Genomic DNA, 24475 nt, shown 5'->3' on the forward strand with positions numbered 1-24475 from the left:
TTTCATTTGAAGGAATTCACTGCATAATATGTAAAGTAAGAAATCTTGTCCTAATATATAAGTCTGGATTTTGTTTCTCTTCTGGCTTTAAGAAACAGGCCTATAAATTCTATCTATTCTTTAATATTCTAGTTTAAAAGTGGCTTGCTTTATTCTACCTTAGAGAATGGATAATAAGATACTTAGATATGAAATAGAGCTCATTTTTCAGAGAAGGTTGTTCCTAATTGTCAGGAAGGAGGAGAAAAACTGAAGATGCTAAGCTAGAATATAGAGAACAGAAGACATCTTCAATTCCCCTGACTCTTCCAAGACAGACACATTTAAATTTCTAAAGCAGCACAATTTCCTACTGGCAAATGCACCTTTCACAACTCAACAAACGTGATTTTTGAACCTCAAAGTCATGCATCCCCAACCATAGATATAAAATGACCTCTCAACAAAGGTATATACCCACCCATCCAACTCTGTTCTGTCCTCTTTCAGATCATTTGTGTTTATTTTGTAGCATTCCATCAACAGCCATACAAAGTAGCCAATTCTCATAGAACTTCAACCCTGGTGCCTGGTCAGTACTGAATACCAAATATAAAAAGATGTCCATTTTACCAACTACTTTGCTTGCCTATCATGAAATATTATTTTTCCAGTCCAAGAAAATAATAATAAATATTTATAACAATAAGGCAGCTAACATTTATACTGACTGCTAGACTTGGTGCTGGGTAATATAAATATACAAAATGAACTAATTTAGTTTAACTTACATCGTGGGACATTGGGACAATAACTATGTCAATTTACAAAGAAAGAAACGGTCTATCCAAGACTATGATGACTAACTGTCCAGGTTTAATCAGGACTGAGAAGTTTCTTGGGACATGACCCTTTCAGTGCTAAAACTGAGACCTTCCCAGGCAACCTGGAATGGTTTGTTAACTATATCAATACTTAAAGCAAAGTAAAACTCAGACTTACTGAATCCAAAGGCCAAGAATAGGACCACTATGCAATTTTATTTCTTATGGGATATAAGGATTTTCACTCTTCATTCATTTTGACTTAGTCATTTCCATAATCTTGACCCTCTTCCTTGAAATTTTCTAATTCCAGAAACCAATTTCTTTCTCAGGATTGTTTGCTGTCACTAATCAAAAGTCAGCATTAGCTAGTTTAATTCAAAGAGAAAGCCTTAGCATTTAGTCAACTAATTGCTGAAAAGAAATTAAATAATATCAAAGATTCATTAAAAAATTTATTTAGACATCTTAAAAAGCAGTTCTATAAGCTCTGGGTCAACACTTTTCTTTCTTTCAATAGTCAAATAGAAAACAATTTGAATTTCCATATTAGTAATTACTAAACCTGCAAAGGTCTTGCTCAACATTCCTAGAAGTTCCCAGCCAATGCTTACCATCTTGTAGTTGTTTTTAACCACAGCTCAGAAACGTACTCCAAGATTTTTACTCTCCTCTGAAACATTACAGTTTCCTCCATGCTGATGTGGAAAAAAAGACAGCGGGGGAAGACAACCTCACTACCCCAAACATTGACAGAGAGATAGTGTCACTAAAGTTTAGGAGGGGAATTATAACCTATGATGATTAGATCTCAGACATCACTGCTCCTAAAATCTGTTGGACATGTCTAGTCCAGTAGGTTTTCCGACTGTCCTTCAAACTTGCCCTCATCTATGACATCCTGTTGAGTCCCACTCCCTCTCAGTTCAGAACCTCTTTCTCACATTTCCTTTCCCCTGAGGCCCAAATATTAGATAAAGCTATGAATCAGTTATCACCTTAATAATGACACACCCAAGAAAGACACCTCTTTATACTTATTTGGTTACTTCATGTCTCCCCCTCTATCTGTCAGACTAGATTATGGCCTTTCCCTTTACATACACAAAAAGTTCAATACTGTATTTTCCAAATTAATTTCAGTCATCACTCAAAGTCAAACTCTGCTTCTCACCATTTGGAAAAGCAGCTACAAGAAGCAATTTAAGATAAATTTTTAAAAATTTCTATACAGGAAAAGGATGAATTACTATGATTTCGATGAAAACATCTGGAGGAAGTAAAGAAATAAAATTGAACTACACTTTCAGGAGGCTTGGTTTAGACAGAAAATACATAGATTTGGCATCAGCTGACCAGGGACAGGTTTTTTATTTAAAGTGTTTTTTCTTTTCTTGTTTCTTTGCTTTGCTTTGCTTTGAAGGATGTTTCTTAAGTTAAAGGAAACTATTAAAGTAAAGGATATATGAAAAGATATGTAAAAGTAAGGAAGAAAAGAAGGGCTTTTTGAGAGGCACTGACTCATCATTTCTGTTTAGAAGTCAGTAGTTTTCTCTTTAGTTCAACAGTTCTGGGATAGGAACAGAGAAATGGAAATTTGATTGATTCGGGCTACAGAATTTATAAAGCATATTCAGCAAAATTATGAGGGAATGAAGGGGATTTGAAAAAGAGGGGAAAAAAATAAGGGCTTACCTAAGTGTAGAAGTAGGACAAATAAGAAAGCAAGGCCATGACTAATAAACTGAAGGAAAATGAAGAAGAGACTTGAAATCCCAATGTATCAGAGTATACATAATGAGAATGGGAAAAATCAAAAGAGCTCGGAGGAGACGAGACAGAAAGCAGATGGTAGACTATCCAAGTTTAAGATTTAGAAGTTAGGATGCCTAAGGATAGAAGACAAAATATTTATATATTCTATTTTTCTCATAGGTATATGTCTAGCTCTTAGAAGAGTAACACAATCAAGAAATGTTTATTGAATGAAATTGATTAAGTTTATCACATTAAAAGAGTTACAAGAAGACATTATCCTTATAGATAATGTTTGAATATCACTTTTGGACTTTTTAAAATCAATAAACTTCAAAATTATATTCATTTGACATGAATCAAATGTTTTCTACAAGTGGTACAGTTTTGCTAATTGAAAAACCAAAAACAATAACTATGTAAAGCAAAATCTCTTTAACACGAAAAAGAATGACCCTGGGTTTGATATGAGCACTCTAGAGTAAGAATCCCCATCTAAATTCATATATGCCATCACAGTATAGAATCTGCAAGCCATAAATTTCAGCCCTTTATAAACTTTGTTTCCATGAATGAACTCTAGTTTTTCTTCTTGACCCACCTTTTTAAAATTACTGAACTGAATGAAAATATTCTCCACTGAAATTATGGCCTATTAATATAATATAATAATTTGGAAAGACAAATACTATCAGGTGCTTTACTTGTTAAGACACTTTGAACTGCACTCCTATAAAGTGTTTAGCATAATGATATTATTTTCTCACATATATTTCTCACATTTCTCTCACATAACAATAAATCCTTAGGGAGAAAGGCTCCAAGGTTCAGCAGTTCAATGGCTGGGAAGCATTTGATCTCTTCTTCTGCCATTCAGCATGTCAGCTCAACCCTGAGGCCAAGTTCCTTTAGCAGATTTACCCTCCTGTCAAATCTATTAGGTTTTACCCTATGGATCTGGGAGTTTGGCTGCCTCCCATGAAATATAATTCAATGTGGAAAATAAGTTATTATCTAAGGAAAGCTGATGCTCCTTAAGAAAAAATGAAGAAGTGGGATGAATGTTGGAAGAGAATCCATCATTTTCTTGTCCTGCCTCCAATCTGTAGGATTTGAGTAGCAGCTAATCCCAGAAATAAGATAACTGGTCAAGGAAAACCAAAAAGGATGGGAATAAAATATTTTGTATAGAACCAAAAGCAAGAAGCATCTTGGAATTCCCCAGAGGTCTTTCGTGAATGAAATATGTTTTGTAGAAATTAAGATGGAGTGTATGAAAATGGCAGAAAAATGCATTTGGGGTATGCAAAAACATTAGAAATAGAGAGTTGTCTAACCATCACCTGACATAAAGTATGTTTCAGTATTGCCCAAGTAGAACAAGAGAGGAACAAAGCAATATCACATCAGAAGCTGGAAAGCAGATGGAGGAATTTTAAACGACTTAAAAGACCTGAGAAATATAAATTCTAAACTAAGTGTGAGAAAAAGCAACAGTGAATCTTTTCTTCAAAAGAGAGAACTGAACAGGTTTGGAGACTGACATCTCTATAGTGAGAGCCCTAAAACGAGGATGAGTGCTTCAAAACTATTTAAAAACGTAAATCCTTAGATTCGCTTCCACTTTTCTGGTTGGTTTTCCCTCTACCATCACAGTAGAAGTCTAAATATGTATTCCCAGGAGAGGGTAGGAAAAAGGTCACTGGGCTGGGGATCCCAAACACATCGAGGGACTTTATATCATACGGAATTATTCAGGAGAAAGTTCCAGAATTAAATGACATATATTTCCAGCCAGGAATTAGGAGGTCCAATTCCTAATTAGGAGGTCCAATTCCTAATTCCAAGAATTAGGAGGTCCAATACAGGGGGGAAAAAAAGAAAATAGGAATCTCTAGGATGATTACTGAAGGACATTCTAGCATGATAACTTTGAAATGTATACTAAACCTATTCAGTTTAGATACATTTGTCATAAGACAGATATGCTAAGGAATATCTTCACCTTGCTTTTTCCATGATGTCATATTTGTAACAAAAAGAAGTGACTACAGTTTGTGTTTACCAAAACAAGGGAATAAATAAAGACAGAGAGCATAAGATCCAGGAAACAAAATGAAACGAAAATCCAATTTAGGGAAAGATAAAGGAAATTGCTCTAGTATGATGGTGAAGGAAATCTTGTGACAATTTATTTATAACAGGCCTAGAAAGCAACAGAAGTGGGTAGGAGAGGAATGGAGTTTTCCAGGAAGATGACTCAAAGAAAATGGAACCATTAAATTGCCTGATGATATTTCCCTTGAGGAAAAATTTCTAAGAAACAATTGGAAATAAGGGAAGAAGTTACAATGAAAAATAGCAAAGGAAAACAAAAAAAATTATTGACTTTAATAAAAGCACACACCTACTGGAATGACTATTGTGAACAAAATGAAAAATACTAAATGTTAAAATGTGGAGAAATTGGAACTGTCATATATTACTAGTGCAGTTACTGTGAAAAAAGTTTAGCAATTCCTCAAAAAGTTAAGCATGGAATTACCATATGACCCAGCAATTCTATTCCTAGATACATACTAAAAAGAATTACAAATAGGAACTCAAATCTTGTACATGAATGTTTATAGACACACTATTCACAATAGCCAATAGGTGGAAACAACCCAAATGTCTATCAACAGCTGAATGAATGAACAGAATGTGCCTACCTACATACAATGGAATATTACTGATCCATCAGAAGGGATCAAGTACTGATATATGACACAACATGGATGAACTGCAAAAACATTATGCTAAGAATTCAGACACAAAACATCACATATTTGTGTGATTCTATTTATATGAAATATCTGGAAGAGATAAATCCATAGAGATAGAAAGCAGATTTGTAGTTCCCGGTAGCTTTGGGAAGGTGGAATGGGAATTAACTGCTTAATGGGTACAGGATTTTCTTTTGAGGTGATGAAAATGTTTTGGAACTAGATAAAGGTGGTGGTTGCACAACCTTGTGAATGTACTAAAACCACTGAATTGATCTCTGTATGGTCATTAATTTTATGTTACATGAATTTTACCTCAATTTTTTAAAAAATGAAAACAAAACAAAAACATAACAAGAAGTATATGTAATCATGGTGTGCTACAATCTTAAATATGAATCATAATTTTTGTAGAGCTATAAGCAATAGAAACACAAGAGAAAATTTCTAAAAATAATGATTAAAGGGCAAACAGAATAATCATGTTAGCTAAAACAATGGAGATGCATAAAAAAACTAAAAAGTGAAATCTGCCTTTCAGGAGAACAACTGGGGGGAGTGTGGAAGAATGAAACAGATATTGCTATTTTTTGCTCTAAGTTTTTGGTAATATTTGTCCTTCTACGTAATGTACATGTAGTACTTCAGTAAATATAATAATATTAATCATTAACTGTCAGTGTAGGAGTGATAACTTTGACTACACAATGTCTTTAAGGCAAAATAAAATCACCATAAAATTATAACTTTTAAAAAAGAGGTAATATACTTACTATGCAAAGAATTCTTCCAAATAATAAGAAAAAGATTAATAGCCTTTAGGAAAAATTCAAAACTTTGAATATACAATTCATGGAAACAAATTTCAGAAGTTGTTAAGCTGTGAAAAGTTTCTCTTTTTTATAATTAAAAAATAAAAATAAGTATTTCAGATTGGAAAATATTAAAATAATTATATTACTAATCCACAATTTTTTCAATGATTTGGGACTATGAAATTGTTTGGAATACTACAAAATAGCAAGAATGTTTTTGAGAGAAACTGGGTAATATCTATTAAAACCTTTAACATCTTCAAATTTCAAACTAATTTCTAAACTAAATCTCAGTTATACATGCAATCTCTTATAACAAAATCCTACAACTTTCTTCAAAGTCAAGATCTCTGCTAATATGTCATCATAAGTAGGTAAACCTTTAGGCATAAAGATGTTCTTTTCAGTATTATTTGTAACAGGGTACTGATTAAATTATAGTCGATCATTGGATAGACTACAATGTAACCATTACAATGAGGCTATTAAGATAAAATTCATATACTGCCAACAGAGTGTGAAAAAAAAGCAAGTTGCTAAATAATATCTAATGCATGGGTCCATTTATTCATATGGGGTAATTTAAATATGTGTAGACAAATAATGCATGTAAAAAACAGACAATTGTTAACAGAAGCGAGTTGTAAAGGATAGGCTATAAAGAGATGAACAATTTGAATTTTTCACACAAATATGTGGGTTTTTTCCCCAGTGCTTATATGTTGATTTTCTAGTGAAAATAACATTAAAAAAAGAAAATTATTCATCTGCCTTCTGCCTGATTAAAAGTCACTCTTGGAGACCTCACAGGATTAGATCATAGAGATGTAAATGGAAGCAACAGGTCTGAATGTACATTCAGTTCTTCTTGATAACTTAGCAAATGTGGCTATAGAATAGTAAAGGTAGAAGGAATATTACTGACTACTTGTTCTAATTCCTTCAGTTTACAGATAAGAAAGTAGAAAACCGTAGTCATCAAGTGAGTTTCCAAGTCATCAGTTTAAACACAAGCACTTAGTGTTCCTATTTTTTTTTCATATTCCAGTTTGGGTCTGTCTGTCTATCTATATGTCTATCTATCATCTATCTATCTATCTATCACCTACTCTATCAAAAAAGCCATTTCACTCTCAAATTTTGGAAAAAAAACATTGCATGCAATATCCCATTTTCATATCTTTAAAATATTTAAAATTGAGGGCTCTGGGGTATCTTATGTTTAACATCACATAATGCAATGATTCCCTGTTAACCAATATCAGAGAACTAATATTTTTTGGAACACATCTTGGCTGATCTTATCTTATTACTAATATTACTAATATTTACTCACTAAATGTTTGTTTATTCATTTGTTTTTAGTTTTTACATCATGTCCTTCCAGTTTGAGATAGTAATTATACTTAGAGAAGTTGGTCACATGATCTCAATTTACACCTAAAGTTTTAGTTTTACTGGTCTTCTATAATATAAAAACCCTTTTTAGGCAAACTAAAAATTTTTATTGGATAATTAAAAGTTTTTAAGCTTACATAACTAGTTTACAATAGTTACCAGACAAAGAAATAACAACTTGGAACGATCTTTTTTGTTAAACTTAAAACATATGCTCAGAACAGCCGTGATTTGCTTTCTAGTGCTCTCTCAAAACAAATCTGCTTTCCCTTGGGTATATAAGCCAACAGAATGAAATGCTTTTCTTGGTCAGAAGCCTTATGTAATATTTCAGACTTATCTTCTGTTGTACATGCAGCCCTGTTATAACACAACTGTCCTCTTTCGTTCAAAGTCAGGATCTTCTAGTTTTTACTCAGGAAACCAGCCTTGAAACACCCTATGACAGCTCTAAGGACTTTACTGTAGGTGGATTTAGGTTGTTTTTTGACTTTTAAAAGCTGGATTTGATGCTGCTTTGCAAAAATTTTTGAATTTCAGTTATTCCTTCTAAACCTCCTGTCTTTAATTATGCACAACATGAAACAAATTATGCACAACATGAAACAACTCAACAAACTTATCAGTGCTGCACCTGGAATGACCCAGGATTCTGTGTGTGTGTGTGTGTGTGTGTGTATACATCTGCCCTTCCATCTAGGCCCCATTCCTCAGTATTTCTTTATAACTAGAACAGAAAAGATAGGTAAACTGATAGAAAATGAGTCTGATTCAATGACATGTTTGGTCTATCCATTGGCATTTATATTCCATTCATCTTTAGTTCATCTCCATTCTCCTGGCAACTGGCAGTATTCAGTAAATTTGTGCCTACTACTTTCTAATTTTTACAAAGTAATATGCATCTTGCAGTTTCTCTGCTTTAGACATCCCATGTTCAGCATCATATCAAACTGAATTCCTTACTAATTGAATATAATCATGTTGATTTTAAAAGACCTAAAACTCTTCTAAAAAATTAGATATAATGTTTGTACAAAGTATAGATTATTTTTAGAAAGCAACTAATTAGTGAACTCTTCTGAACAATATAGCTTTTTACCTTTCTTAGTTTAATTTCTTATTCATTAGAATATATATTTGAATTGTGAAGTCAAGAATTTTCTTATTTTTTTTCTAGAGGCAAAAGCCATTAAGGATTAACATAATTATATAGCCATTTGGTAAAATGTAGCCCATACAGATTTAAAGGAATCCATGAAATTGTTAAGAACATTTGAGCAGTTTCCATAAGGAGTTTTGATAACTCAGAAACCACAAAATATGTCAGGACTTTAAATATTTGAGAGCGGGTGCCTGCTCAGTCTAAATGTACTATACATTTACCATAAAAAATAAAATTAAGTTTTTTCTAGGATTTTACTGATTTTATTATGAATCCTTGAATAATCTGCCAAGTTATTTCATTTCAAAACATTGTTTTGTTGCAAAACACTTTGGCACTTCTACCCCTTAAGCTCATCATTTTTACTGATGTTATATGTTACATGTATCTCCAGCAGTCATTTTAATAATGATGTATCAGTGATTTGTTTTACATAATTTCATCTGCTAAAAATAAGGGCTTTATGAAATATGTTTGATTCTAGCCATTTAATAGTATTTTTTTACATTTCGTCTACTTGTATAACTATAAGCAAAATGAATACCAAACGCATGTATTTCTGCTGGCCAAATGTGGGTATGTGGCAGAGATAAGCTTATTGGTATGGTAAGGATTTCCATTATTTTTTCTTCAAGTATTTCACACATCCATTTTACTGATAGTAAATCCTTAGACACTTAAGACAACCTTTCAATTGAACCATATGTGAAACATACAACTTAGTCAAAAATTCTGACATTGGTTATACTGTAGAAATCATTGATTCCACTTCCAGACATTACTAGAAAGAGTTCCAGTTGAAAAAAATCCATTTTGGACTTTTGGCTTATCTAGGCATTGGAAGTGCTAAACAAATCAAATCAAATGAAAGCAAAACAAAAGCCCTGATTCCTGATTTTTCTTATCTTTGAATGCTGTTTCTGTAAGACAGTGATTCTCAGACTATGGCACTATAATCAGAAACTTCAACATCATCTGAAACTTACTAAAAATGCAAATTCTGGGGCCCACCCCAGATCTACTGAATCAGAAATTCTCGGAGTGGAGCCCAGAAATACATATTTTTAAAAGCCTTTCATGTGATTCTGATGCACACTCCAGATTGAGAAACACTATTGTAATAATGTTCTTAAATTCTGGTTTTCTAATGTGTTGGAAAGCTTACTGGAAAAGATGTACTAAGGGGATAGAGTATCACAAAACTAAATTCATAAGTAGCTTTATTACAGAAAATATTCTATCACCACCTTTATAGCTCTTGAGAAAACAGAGTATCTATTATTTCAGATAGTCTGTTTACAATTCTTGAGCTGATTCACTAAAATAGAAGTTTTGAGACTTTGGGGCCATTATATTTTTTGTGAGACAACTATGGTAATGAACAATTAATTTGTACTTTTTAGATATTTCAAAATGCAGATTGCAGCATTTTACATGCATTCAATTCATTAATCTTCTTCAGAGTTATAGAAAGGTTAAAAATGCATTACCAGTTTCAGGCATCTTGATAAATTTTCACAGTGTAATTCATTAACTACATAATGCTTTGATCCAGAAATATATTTAACGCCAAAAATGAATATGGAAGCTAAATTTCCTACTCATCATTTTTCAAAAGCTTTCTTCCCTTTATATATACATCATGTGTACACCACAATCTATATGAGCAATGACTCTGTTGCTTTTAAATCATTTGTGTCCTTTTTGGTAAAATAAGCTGTGGAAAAGAAAATAGATTTTCAATATATTGAGGTAGTTGCCTATGAATCTTTAATCTTATTAGTAAATGAACTGCCAACTGAACTGAATTTATCTCCAGCTATGTCATTTAATTCTTCAGGAACAGATATAAGATATAAAAAATCATTTATGTAAATCTGCATGCTAAAAATTGACATCATAGTGTAATACTGTTTCTACTAACATGTTATAACTACTAGTTTTTAGTGGATCAGAGATTAATGTAAATTAGTTTAATGCCCATTTTCAAATAAAATTTGAAAGTGAGCCATTGTTCAAATAAAATTTTCATGTTTTTATTAGGTAAAAAGAGCTATAAATTCAATGCATATTTTATTGACCTCTAAATCTTGACTCTAAAGTGGACATAACACATACTTCCAGGATTATTGTAAAAATTCATCGAAAGAGTTGTATTCAATGAATATGAGTTATGTGTGTTAAAAAAATAGCTTGAGAAGATCACATAATTCTGACAATAATGATAATTCTGCAAAATGATGAGTGGGAGTATGCAAATGTATAAAATATTGGACAGATAATCTATTAAATAAGGCAAAATACATCTATTAAGAAATAATGTGTCTGCCAACGGTAAAAAGAAATATAATCGTGCTTAACATAATAGAATTAGAGAAGGAGGCTAGGGAAGTTTGGAAGAAAAAACACAAAAATAAATATGGGAAATAGAAAAGAAAATGGTAAAAGAATGTAGATGTGAATAGTAGGTGATTAGTAAATATTAATTTACATTAACAGATGATTTTAAAAGATTTGCTAAGTGACTGCATGACTACCAAAATGCAAGATTCTGTTGATGTTATGTCTCAATGGGAAAGGAAACAATCAAAAGGCAACTTAAATGTTTATTATTTGAGGATGAAAGTCTTCCCAGCTTTCAGCCATTGTGAGATCTCTATTTTTAAACCTTTTCTTCTGTTCTTAAAATCTTTGGGTTGATATTATTCCTCCACTTGGATTTCTTAAAATAAATAAAACAATCACAAAAAGCCAACCTAAAAACAAGAGATTTATCAGAGTGATCAGAATAGGATATTGTTACATTAGGTACACAATGTGTTATTGTAATCAAGGTGTTCTAGTTATCCCTACATATCTAAATTTTGCCACTGCTGAATAATTACTGAGGTCTATATATGTCTCATACTCCATGTGGTGGGCAATCAATTGAGGTGTTATCTTTGCTGGCTGCAGAACTGGATCTCAATTCTCTCTTCATCGTTGATTCAGAAAGTATTCTTCTGAAGTCCGTATATCAGCAGCATTTGTTTGAAGAGAACCAGGCCCACTATTCATGCACAAGGTGATTTAAGCATGTGATCTGGTTGGTCTGTTAATCACTAACAAACAAGAAGAGGGAAGTGAAGTCATTTTTGGCTGGACAGCAGGTCACAGAATACCTAAAATTTTTTGGCTATGTGGCCTTAATCTGCTACACAGTAGCCCTGGAAATATCCAGTGAGTAGAGGAATTGTATTTGATCTGTGCCATTCCCTTTGATAGATAACATAAGAGCAAACTGGTCTGAGGCATCAAAAATTTCATACTGAAATGACCTACATCTTAAAGGAGAGAACCCAATGCAGTGATCTAGGGGAAAGCTCAGAAAAGGCAGGGTGGTAGGGGGATGCTAAAGTGCGAAAAAGGGTAAAACAAGTAGAAATAAGCTTTGAAACAAATATTTCTTACCATTAGAGCCTTAATTAACAATAAACTATTGTCTAATTTTCTCCACTTTAATTTTATGAAGGAGAAAGAAGAAACAGTTGAAAAGCAGGTTTTAAATTCCTAGTAGCTATTAGGAATAGTGGAAGACAGTGCTGAAATGAAGGAAAACGTAACTTACGTGTAACATATTGCAAGTTAGCAAATTTCTCTAATCCTCAATTTATTCCATTGTAAAGTAGGGATAGTAATACATAGGCTTTATAGGAGTGCTGTTGGATCAAGTGGATTACTAGTGTAAAGAACTTAGAACAGTGCCTGGCACTTACTAAGTACTCAATAAATATTTCCTATTTTTTTTTTATTTGCTCATATATCCAATTCATCATTTATTCAATACATATAATGGCATGCTCTACCAATGCACCAAATACTTTTGTCTTAGGATAGGTTTCCTAGAAAATAGACCGATGAAATTTTGCATGCAAGAAGTATATTGGGCAGCGCACTAAAGTATTAAATTATGTGGGAATAAAAGAAGTATATTGGTAAGAGGGAGCCCAAATATATTATTGCCTGCCTAAAGTATATAACAGGATCATGCACTTGATCCTAATGATCATAGTCAATTACCTCCCATTGGATAGTAACTCCATTTCTTTCCTGCTGGTCTCTCTACACAAGGTAGCTGAAGTGACCAAAAGCTGCCTCAGCTTGAAGTTTAGTAGAACGCTTGCTGTGTTCCCTGGTGGAATGTGTTCTCTCTGTGAGGATAAGGAACTCTAAACCCAAAGAGCCCAGAGTTTCAGGCATAGGGAGCCAAAGTTCCCCAATTAGGTAACTGTTAATAATGAAGTGGGGCCATTCCTATTTCCAACTCTTGGTTGTCAGATTTATGTTATTATACCCATGGTGAAACCACATGAAATAACATCTATTAATTCACAGAGGATGGTGCCCCGTCCACACTGAGTGTCATCTCGAAGCCAAAGCCCCTCCTATGCCTTCAAATGGGCTGTGCCATTTATCCATCTGCATGGCACTTTCTGAGTGGTGGGGTTTGTAAGGGAACCAAATAATCTCTTGGTCATATACCCACTGCCGTGCCTCTGTTGCTAAGTGGAACCCATGGTCTGAACTGATATTGAATGGAACACTGGGTCAGCAAGTCGAATGCTCTGGAAAGTAGTTCAAATACTCTATAGCCCATGGTCCTGGAACAAGCTGACAATTTGTAGGCAAGAAAGGCAAAATTATATGCAAAAATATGTGGCATTACAGTCAAAACGAGCCTCTGCCCTTTCCATGGAAGAAAGGCCCAATGTAAGTGCTTAGTATCTTTCAGGAATTGTGCCATCTTAAAGAATCAGCATAGGTTTCTTCTACTGGTAGTTGGACTTTCAGCTGTGAGAGCCTTGGAGTGGGAACTCATAAAATTGATCCTATGAATAACCTCTATCATTTCCACCATAGCTACTCCATTAATGTGACCATTTGCCACATGCATTTGGCTCATATCAACTAGCAAAATCGTTCTATCGATTTGGTTGTTCAGTACATCTCCATGGAATATGCTATTTGGTGGGTAGTAACATGTGAAGCATACATCTTCACACTTCATGACCAAACCCATATGTTCATCTACATATTTCTTCTCTGGAACTCTTTATCCCTAGACTTCCAATATTTTTCCTTCCAGGCCTCTGAACAACCAGCCAAGTCATTAGTCACCACTTATGAAACTATATATTCTTACTTCCAGCCAATTCTCTTTCCACACCAAGTAGATGATGAAATATGCTTCCTGAAGTTCTACCTATTGAGAAGATTTTCCTTCACCACTGTCCTTGAGTCCCTCCTGTGGGGTTCTAGTGGAGCTGCAATCTATTTTTGGCCTATACACATATACTGAGTTGAATCTTTGTGAACCAAGATCTGAATTTTCTTTTTCTGTTGGCGGTTCATAAGAAAACCCCCATGTAGCCACAGGTATAAGCTGAGGGGGAGGTGTCAGTTCTGAGAATTCAGGCCAACTCAGCTTACCTGTGCCCTCTGACCTTGCTCATTCCCAGTATATATGTACCAATTACATCTTCCCTCTGTTGCTACTGGGCCTGCCTGACCTTAGGACTTGGTGGTTATGAAGGAACCTAGTGCATGATTGCACTTGATGTCCTGTGCTTAGGTGCTTCACTTCTATGAGACCCAGTGGCATATCAGAATCAGTTTCATATTGCCTTCCTGATATAAACTCAAATCATTTTATTTGCTGTTTGTGTATATTGCTGAACTTTACATTTAGGTTTGTGGAAATTAGCCTACAATTTTCCTTTTTTGTAAAGCTTTGTCAAGTTTTAAGATTAAAGTTATGCTTCCTTATATTCTCTTAAGGAATTTGTATCCATTTCTTAAGTATTTGGCAGAATTTTGTTGCTGATAATATCTGTTCCAGGAGTTGGCATTCTGGACAGAGTTTCCATTACAGTTTTAATTTATTCAATTGCATAGGACTAATCAGGCTTTCTACTTATTTTTTAGTCACTTTAATAAGTTATATCTTTCCAGGAATTTGTCTCTTCCTCAAAATTTTCATTTATTTTCAGAAGTTCTTTAAAATTTCCTCTACGGTTTGTATAATGTCTATAGAATTTTAATGATAGTCATTTGACATTGTTGATGTCAATTACTGTATTTGTGTCATCTTTTTAAACTAGAGTCTCCAGAGTTTTATCAATGTCAATTAGTTTAAAAAACAAAACAAAAAACTTTGTTGACTTTTTTCCTTTGTGTTGTTTTCCTTTTCACTAATTTTTTGCTGATCTTTGTTATTTGTTTCCTTCTAATTTCTATGGGTGTAATTTGCTGGTATTATTCTAGGTTCTTAAGGTGAATACTTAGCTCATTGATTTTTTTTTAAAGATTTTATTTATTTATTTGACAGAGAGAGACATAGTAAGAGAGGGAACACAAGCAGGGGGAGTGGGAGAGCAGGCTTCCTGCTGAGCAGAAAGCCTGATGCGGGGCTCGATCCCAGGATCCTGTGATCATGATCTGAGCCGAAGGCAGCAGCTTAACGACTGAGCCACGCAGGCACCCCAAGCTCATTGATTTTCAATACTTTTTTTCCCTGATATATGCACTTAGGATATAAATTTCCCAGTAAATGGACCTATCATTTATCTCAAAAGCTTGATATTTTTTAAAGATTTTATTATTTATTTGAGAGAGAGAGAAAACACAAGCAGGGGTGAGGGGTGGGGAAGGGGCGGAGAGAGAGGGAGAAGCAGACTCCTGGCTGAGCAGGGAGACTGATGCTGGTTCGATGCCAGGACGCTGACACCAGGGCCTGAGCTTTGCAAAGGCAGATGCTTAACTGATTGAACCCAGGCTCCCCAAAAGTTTGATATTTTTATAAATTACTATTTAGTTCAAAGTATATTTTAAATTTTTATCATTACTTCTTTGGCTTTAAAAGAGTTTTGCTGCAGGCAAATTCTCTACTTTTGTTTGCTTGAAAATGTCATTTATCAATTATTTTTTAAGGATACTTTCCTAGATATAGAATTCTAGGTTAACAGTTTTATTTGTAGTACCTAAAAAATATTTCATTTTGTCAGCCTAATTGCTGCTTATTATAGGTAATCTGTCTTCTTTTTTATAGATGTTTTAAAGATGTCCTTTTGTCTTTTTTTATTTCAAGTTTTTATTTAAATTCTAGTTAGTTAACATATATGGTAAAATGGTTTCAGGCATAGGATTTAGTGATTCATCACTTACATATAACACCCAGTGTTCATCACAAGTGCCCCCCTTAATACCCATCACACATGATGGCCTATCCCGCACCCACCTCCATCAGCCCTCAGTTTGTTCTCTATAGTTGAGTCTCTTATGATTTGCTTCCCTCTCTCTTTTTTCCCTTTCCTTAGGTTCATCTGTTTTGTTTAGTAGATTCCACATATGTGTGAAATCACATGGTATTTGTCTTTCTCTAGCTGATTTTGCGGTAGCATAATACAATCTAGTTCCATCCATGTTGTTGCAAATGGCAAGATTTCATTCTTTTTGATGGCTGAGTCATATTCCATTGCATATACATAACATGTCTTCTTTATCCATTCATCAGTCAATGGACACTTTGGCTCTTTCCATAATTTGGCTATTCTTAATAATGGTGCTGTAAACACTGTGGTGCATATGCCCCTTCAAATCAGTATTTTTGTATCCTTTGGGTAAATACCTAGTAGTGCAATTGCTGGATTGGAGGGTAGTTCTGTTTTTAACTTTCTGGGGAACTTTCATACTGTTTTCCAGAGTGGCTGCACCAGTTTGCATTCCCACCAACAGTGTAAGAGGGTTCCCCTTTCTCTGCATCCTTGCCAACATCTGTTGTTTCCTGTGTTGTTATTTTTAGCCATTCTGACACATGTGAGGTGGTGTCTCATTGTGGTTTTGATTTGTATTTCCTGATGATGAATGATGTTGAACATTTTTTCATGTGTCTGTTAGCCATCTGGATGTCTTTGGAAAAATGTCTGTTCATGTCTTCTGCTCATTTCTTAACTGGATTATTATTTGGGGGTATTGAGTTTGGTAAATTCTTTATAGACTTTGATACTAACCCTTATTGTAAATGTCATTTGCAAATATCTTCTTCCATTTCATAGGTTACCCTTTTAGTTTGTTTCTTTTGCTATGCGAAAGCTTTTATCTTGATGAAGTCCCAATACTTCATTTTTGCTTTTGTTTCCCTTGCCCCTGGGACATGTCTGGTAAGAAGTTGCTAAAGCTGAGGTTAAAGAGGTTGCAGCCTATATTTCCTCTAGGATTTTGATGGATTCCTGCCTCACATTTCATCCATTTTGAGTCTATTTTTGTGCATGGTGTAAGAGAGTGGTCCAGTTTCATTTTTCTGCATGTTACTGTCCAGTTTTCCAACACCATTTGATGAGAGAGACTTTTTTTTTCCCATTGGATATTCTTTCCTGCTTTGTTGAAGACTAGTTGACTATATAGTTTGTGGGTTCATTTCTGGTGTTCTATTCTGTTCCCATTGATCTATGTGTCTATATTTGTGCCAATACCATACTGTCTTGATGACTACAGCTTTGCAATATAGCTTGAGGTCTAGAATTGTCTTTGTTTTTTTTTTTTTAACAGTTTTGTCATTATGCCTGAAGTGTGTGGTTTTATTTTGTTTGAAATCATGTCTGAGATTTCATAGAGACTTTAAATCTGTGGCTGGCTAGCTCTCTTCAGTTTTGGAAAATTCCCGACTCTATTCTCTTCAAATATTTCTGTATTCTCTTTTCTCCTTTGGGACTCCAGTTTGACATACATTAAAACTTGTCACCAAAACCCTATTTCACCTTTGCTTTGTCCCTGTATTTTTGTCCTGTATTCTCTTTGTAAATCTAGATATTTCATTTTGGCTTATCTTCTAATGATCTTTTCATCTAAGTTTAGTTTACTGTTAGGACCATCCACATAGTTCTGGAATAGCCATTTGTATTCTTTTATTATAGTTTCTAGTTCCTCTGTTTCAATTCTCAATCTTTTACTTCCATAGCATATACAATATAATTATTAAGGTCTTTATCTGATAACCTTTATTATCTGGATCTTTTTGATCTTCTTTCATCGTCTATTGGCTCTCATTTCTAAGTTCCCTCTCCCATTCTCTCTCTTCCTACTCCTTTTCTTCCCTCTCTTTCTGTCTTCTATCCTTCCTTCTTCTCTCCCTTTCTGTCTCCCTTTTCCCTCCCTCTCTCTCATCTCTGTCTCTGTCACCTTGTCTTTCTACTCCTGTGACTGGTTATTCTTGTAATGAGAGATATTTAAATTTTACTCTTGCCAGATGCAATGGCCATTAGCAATCTGGGATCATGTTTAGTCCAGTGTCAGGGATTTCAGAATGTATAACACTAAATTCATTAGACCAATTAATTTTTCTTATTTATTTTTACTCCGAGAATGATACCAACCCCCCCAAAATGAGGATTTCATAAGGGTTCTCTTTATTTGCAAGGCCAGGACTCCAAGTATTGCCCCTTTAAATATAAGAGGCTGACAATAGCTCTACTTAGCTTATTAGTCTTCATTCAATGATTCCAGAATCAATAAAGAAAATGTAGTTCTAGATAGCTAGATCACCTCCTTAAGCCTTTCTTTTCTGAGATCTTGACCCTGTAGATCATAGCCAGAATTGTTAGCATTCTAGTTTCTTCAAGCAGTTTTCTTTTTATTTTGTACAATCAACCTCTCAGTAGGACAGTTTCTCTGACTTTTCCATTCTTTATCAGAAATGGAAATCCAATGGAAATTGATCACCCAGATCATATCAAAATATTTTGAGTGGGTATATGTGTGCATGAATAGAGCAGGATCATAAACTGTGTTTGTAATTTATAAGTATGAAAAACATAATAATATGGTTTCATTTGCTTTTATCTCACTCCTATCCCACAGCTCAATCATTAAGCACATACTTTGATAGGGAACTGAAAAACAAGGTATCTCTCTATTCCCACTTTGTATCACTATGCAAATGACACTTTAACTGATTGTCTGCCTTATATTTTTGCTAAGAAAATGTTCCATGAATATTATGACTTCAAACTTTTTTCACTTGCATCTCTAGATCTTTCATGTGTTTACTTCTAAACTTTGTCATAACACCTTTTAACTGTGTCAAAATCAGCACAATGATGTTATAATGACTAATCAAATAGCTTTGAGTGGGAGATATTTTTAATTCAATCTTTCCTTAAAATGGACTCATTTTTTCTGCCATTTTTCTTTGTTATTAAAATTGTGCCCCCAATCCAAGAACTAGATGGTGGATGACACTTTTATGGCATTTGAAGAAATAAATATTTACTGAGTACCTACTATGTGTTAGGTAATGAATATGTGGGGAGCAAACAAAACATATATGGTACCTGCCCTAGGCTAAGACTAGTTGTAGACATTCCACAAGAAAAATAATTATATATTTTAATTTAGCATCAATAATGCAATGGGGAACATCTTACTGGAGATTAATTTTATAACAATGAGAAATTTGAAGAAGTTCTACCATGTAAGCGTTTGTTTTAAAATTATATCAGAGAGGGGAGCCTGACAGGCTCAGTTTGGTAGAACATGCAACTCTTGATTTCATGGTCATGAGTTCAAATGCCACCTTGGGTGTGGAGCCTGTTTAATTAAAAAAGATCAGAGCAAAAATATAGGTAGTATTTCCATATATCCTATTTAATATCAAAATAATTTTTACATAAAATAAAATGAAGTCAATTTATTTTAAAGATTTAAGAATGTTTCCTGATGTGTGTGTGTGTGTGTGTGGTGTGTGTTTTCAACAAAATTTCTTCAAACCTTCTTATCTACCTCAGTGCCTCAGACTTATGCTGCATGGGAATGGCTTTAAAATTATTCCTTCAAAGAGCTGCTGAAAATGGTCTACTCTAGATATCAGGTTCATTCAATTAATGCTCACTTATTGAATGGTTACTGCTATGTGTTAGCCATTATGCTAAGCAAGGAAAGTCAATGCTATTATTACTTAAACTCCTCTGGAGTTTTATAATTGCATAGACCTAAGGAACACTTTAAGAGGAATGTATGAGTACATGTAGGAAATCCCCTAAGGATTCTCAGAATTAAATAGAGACTAGTACTAATGGGCTTGTATGACCTACAACACTAGATGAATGCCCAAATAAGAGACTCATTATGAAAGAAATACATACTTGTGAGATGTTAGTCTGGAATCAGTATTTTTAGAAATAAAAAACAAGGAAAGAATGAGAATGACTTTCTAACAGAAGAAGTTATCAGGAATCATTAAGCCTGAATATGGAAGAGGAGAAAAGTAAATAAAATAATTTGTACTCTTGTGAACTCAAGAAAATGAGAAACACAATAGCCCCACATTTCTATCACATCTTATATTTTCATACAATCTTCTTGAAGACAGAGCTTGAATTTTCTCTGTTTGGTGTGAAATTGTAAGTCCAAATTTTAATTACATGTATATACACATATATATATTCAATATATCTTACATATATATGATAGGGAAAATTTCTTTGTATATATTTGAGTGTGTAGGAATAACCTCTCAGAAATGGTGCATTTCCAGGAAAGGCTCAGTGCCAAGAAAAGAAAGACCTAGTGGTTTGGGGGCAGCTGGTTATATTTATCAAGCTCGGAGTTCCTCTTGTGTGGTGGCTTTGCCTGAGTTTTTAGTTGTGTGGTTAGCTAATAATATGAAAACAGAATAAAATGGGAGAGCCAAAAAATGTTCAATTCTATAGCCAACAAATGTTATATTTATGCCAAAAGATATGGCTTTTTTTACATCATACATTATAAAAGTATGATATCATTTAAAATAAACAGAATTGGAAAAAATAAAATGCCTAATAACATATTTTGCTGACACATACAAGGAATATTTTTTACTAAAAGCAGCTTGTGCTTTAAAAAAAAAAAGAATAAGCCATTCATTATTTTAATCACTAAAAATCAGTCACAGAAAGAAACAATTGGTTTTCTGTCTACATATGCATTTTCTATTATAATCATGAAACCTATTTTTTTCCACTGGCAGTTTGATTTCACTCAATGCCTGCAAAATGCCTCAGAATTGTTTTTATGAGTTATTTCCGACAAAGCTTGAATGTGTCTGAGGGTGGATGCATGTGATGAATGGTCAAATGGGAGGTATAGGCAAGAGAGAAGAGGCAGATTCTGAAAACTTGGTCTTTATTTTAATCAATAAATTTGATTTCATAAAAGTTACACTGTAATAAGTCAAGTGTTATCATGCAAAATTGATGATTCGTGGCCACTTTTTTTCTTCCAACACTTCACATTTGTGTTGGGGTGCCCTGGATGTTCTTTGTTGGTACTTAAAACCTTTACAACCTATGATTTCCTCAGTATTAAGGGCTAAATGTCTGTAATATTTCTGAGAATCTTTGCTTCCAACATTGCATGTATAGTTTAGGTTGCACCAATAGGATGCATTCACAGGAGGTGCAGAAGATCAAAAGAAGCAGAAACTACTTGCCTCTTTCTAAGGCAGTAGGCTAACAGTGCAAAATCTGTGAAGCATCAAATCTCTGAGCATTAAATCTGAAGTTGATGGCAGACCTTCTGACCTTACAACTTTGAATTCTCCAGTCTTTACAATCATTTTATAACTATCTAATTGCTTAGATAATATCCCTTCCTTTGTTAAAATCACACATAATTTCTGTATTACAAATTGAACTAAGAGTGATAGATGTGGCTATAATTTTATATAAAATTAAGAGAAGTCATTTCAGTGTAGAAAGTAAAAAATCCTTTGACCTGGAGTATGGAATTCATTTATGAATTAAGGTCCAGTTGACAGTTGAAAAGCCACAGATAATTTTAACATATTAAAAATATTTTATTCATTACAACAAAAATATATAGTCAGTTTCTTTATACCAGTTCCTGATTTTGTGCCATATGAAGAAGGCATCATCACTAAAATATGCAATGAGTTCTCAAAGTTAGTTTTTATTTTTAAAATAAAGTAAAACTAAAATATACTTTAGCATTAAAACATCTTATGCCTTTTAATGTTATCTGTTTTGTTTTTGAATAAATAACTAAGAGCAAATAATTATAATATATTCAGTAATAGTGAATACAAAGTTTGGTTCTAACATCTTTGCACTTTCTGGCATTTAACTAATATACAAACTGACTATGTTATACCAGAACAAGTTACTTGCATCATTAATATAAATAGAATAGCTTTACCTCAAATGGATGTGGAACATGTGAAAAGAATAAAGAATATTAAATGAAGAATAGAATACATTTAGAATACAAATAACAAGTGTTCCTGTACAATAAGGCAACGATCTAGGGAATATAAATGCACTTACTAAGTTACTTACCTCATGTCAGAAGAACAATTACATATAAAAACTTCTAATATATTGCTATATTTATAAAAGAAAATATGTAAAAGTCATCTCCCCCAAAGGGGAGAAGTTAGAGTTCATGATCAGTGGAATGGCAGATCTAGAGACAAAAGAAAGAATTTTAAATTTGGGAGCAATTTTTAAATGACATCTGTCTTAACTCAGACTGTGACAACAAAATACCATAGACTGGGAGGCTTAAGCAACACACATTATTTTCTGACAGTTTTGGAGGCTACGGAATCCAAGATCAAGGTGCCAGCAGTTTTCTTGGTGAGGACGCTTCTCCTGATTTATAGATGGTCTCCTTCTCTGTACATCATGTTTGTAGAGAGAGGAAAACTCTTGCTCTTCCTTTTTCTTCCTTTTTTTTTTTTTTTTTTTTTTTGTAGAGAGAAAGAGCATGAACAGGGAGGGGCTGAGAGAGAGAGAGAGAGAATGTTAAGCAGGCTCCATGCCCAGCATGGAGATCATGACCTGAGCCAAAATTAGGAATCAGACCCTTAACCGGCTGAGCCACTCAGGTGCCCCTTGTCTCTTCCTTTTCTGTAAAGACATGAACCCCATCATGGAGGCCCCACCTCCTCTAAACTGAATAACTTTGGAAAGGCCTCACCTCCAAATACCATCATATTGGGAGTTAGGGCTTCAAGGTATGAATTTTAGGGAAACACAAATATTAGTTCATAACACCATCTCTATAAAATGGTTAGTAGGATCAGCACTCTTAGTACTATAATATGTGCATCAGAATGTATATTTACAAATAAATGATGCTATATCAAAGTGTTCTCAGTGATTATGTAATATGAAAAGGCTGTTAAAGAATACAAACATATAACTATAGAGAACAAACAGCCGCTAGATGGGGGGATGGGTGAAATAGATGAAGGGAATTAGAAGTGCACTTGTCTTGATGAGCACTGAGTAATGTATGGAACTGCTGGATCACTATATTGTACACTTGAAACTAATATAATACTGTGTGTTAACTACACTGGAATTAAAATAAAAAAAAATTTTTAAAAGAATACAAACATATATTTAATGCATGCCCAAACAGCTGAAAAATCTTATAAAGTCTTTGTAAAAATCCTGTAAAGTCTTAATCTTTTATGAATCTTAAAAAGACAGTATTTGAAAATAAGCCTTTGATAATAAAGCAATTTCAGAAAATCTTTAGGAAGTGGGGCCAGTTACAATGTCACCAATTAGTAATACTCCAATCACATTGCATCTCTCCTCCATCCGATTATCTAGACATCTGTTACACCATAAGATAAGTAAGTTGTACAATAAAAGAACAAAACAAGTTTTGGTAGTCTTCTAGATAATGTTTCATTTCTGTTATTTGATAAGGGAACTAGGCATTATTTTCTATATCTTCTTTCATTTGCCTTTATTTCATTGTCCTTTCACTTTTGAATACATGTAGGAATGATTAAATATGTATATTTAAATGTTTGTTTTCAGAATATTTATTTCTGTCTGCTCTAATATTTTGCCGTTTTTTTCCTTTGGATGATATTCCTTTGTAGGAGATATCACATATTTGAATATGTTTTTTCTTGGTAAAATGTGCTGACAATTTGTTTTCTACTGTATGACTTGTGTTTTCACTCTCTTTATGGTATCTTTGAAGAAATGTTAACGTATTAGTATTTTTAAGTACTTGTTACAACTCATTTATGAAATCTTTCCCATTCTGAAATCATAAAAATATTTCCCTATATTATAAAGATTTACAGCTTTGCTTTTCATATGTTGGTAAATCTGAAGATTATTTAAGGTTAAATAGATAATAAATATAGCATCTACTTATTGATATTTTTACTTTCCAATTGTTATACATTTTGAATTCCTGAGATAGAACCAATTTTTGCCATAATACCACTATTTATGTGGCATTATGGTAGGCCACTAATCCAATGGTAGTATCCTTATAAAAGAAGAAATTTGGAGACAGACACACATGAATACGGAGAATGCCATGTGCAGATGAAGGCAGAGATCCAGGTGATGAATGTACAGTCAAGGACCACCAAAGATTCCCAGCAAACAACCGGAAGGATAGAGAGAGGCATAAATAAATTCTTCACAGCCCTCGGAAGAAACTTGCCCTACTCCACCTGTGGAAAAATCAGTTGTCACTCTAGCAGCTGGTCGTTCGAAGAGACTTTCTTTTTCCTCAGAGAGCTTAAGAGATTTTCTTTTTGTCTTCCTGTATGAAGTTTCACTACAAAATGTTTAGGTTTGGATTTCTTCTTACACAACTAAGTTGATGTTTGTTGGTCTTCTTGAATTTGTAGAGTGGAGATTTTCATCAATTCTGGAAAATTCTCAGCCACTATCTCTTCAAATATTTCCTTTGAACGATTAC

General features: G+C 33.7%; 1 long non-coding RNA gene across 1 annotated transcript in view; it reads right to left on the reverse strand.

The window, feature by feature from the left end:
* Nucleotides 1-11491: 11491 nt before the first annotated feature.
* LOC113910949 overlaps nucleotides 11492-24475 on the reverse strand; it is a 204191-nt gene continuing 191207 nt past the window's right edge. The window contains exon 3 of the long non-coding RNA XR_003516333.1: nucleotides 11492-11802. This is a non-coding gene — a long non-coding RNA (uncharacterized LOC113910949). The remainder of the gene's footprint in view (nucleotides 11803-24475) is intronic.

The sequence above is a fragment of the Zalophus californianus genome, chromosome 4 (genome assembly GCF_009762305.2).
Source record: "Zalophus californianus isolate mZalCal1 chromosome 4, mZalCal1.pri.v2, whole genome shotgun sequence".
NCBI classification, from domain to species: domain Eukaryota; kingdom Metazoa; phylum Chordata; class Mammalia; order Carnivora; family Otariidae; genus Zalophus; species Zalophus californianus.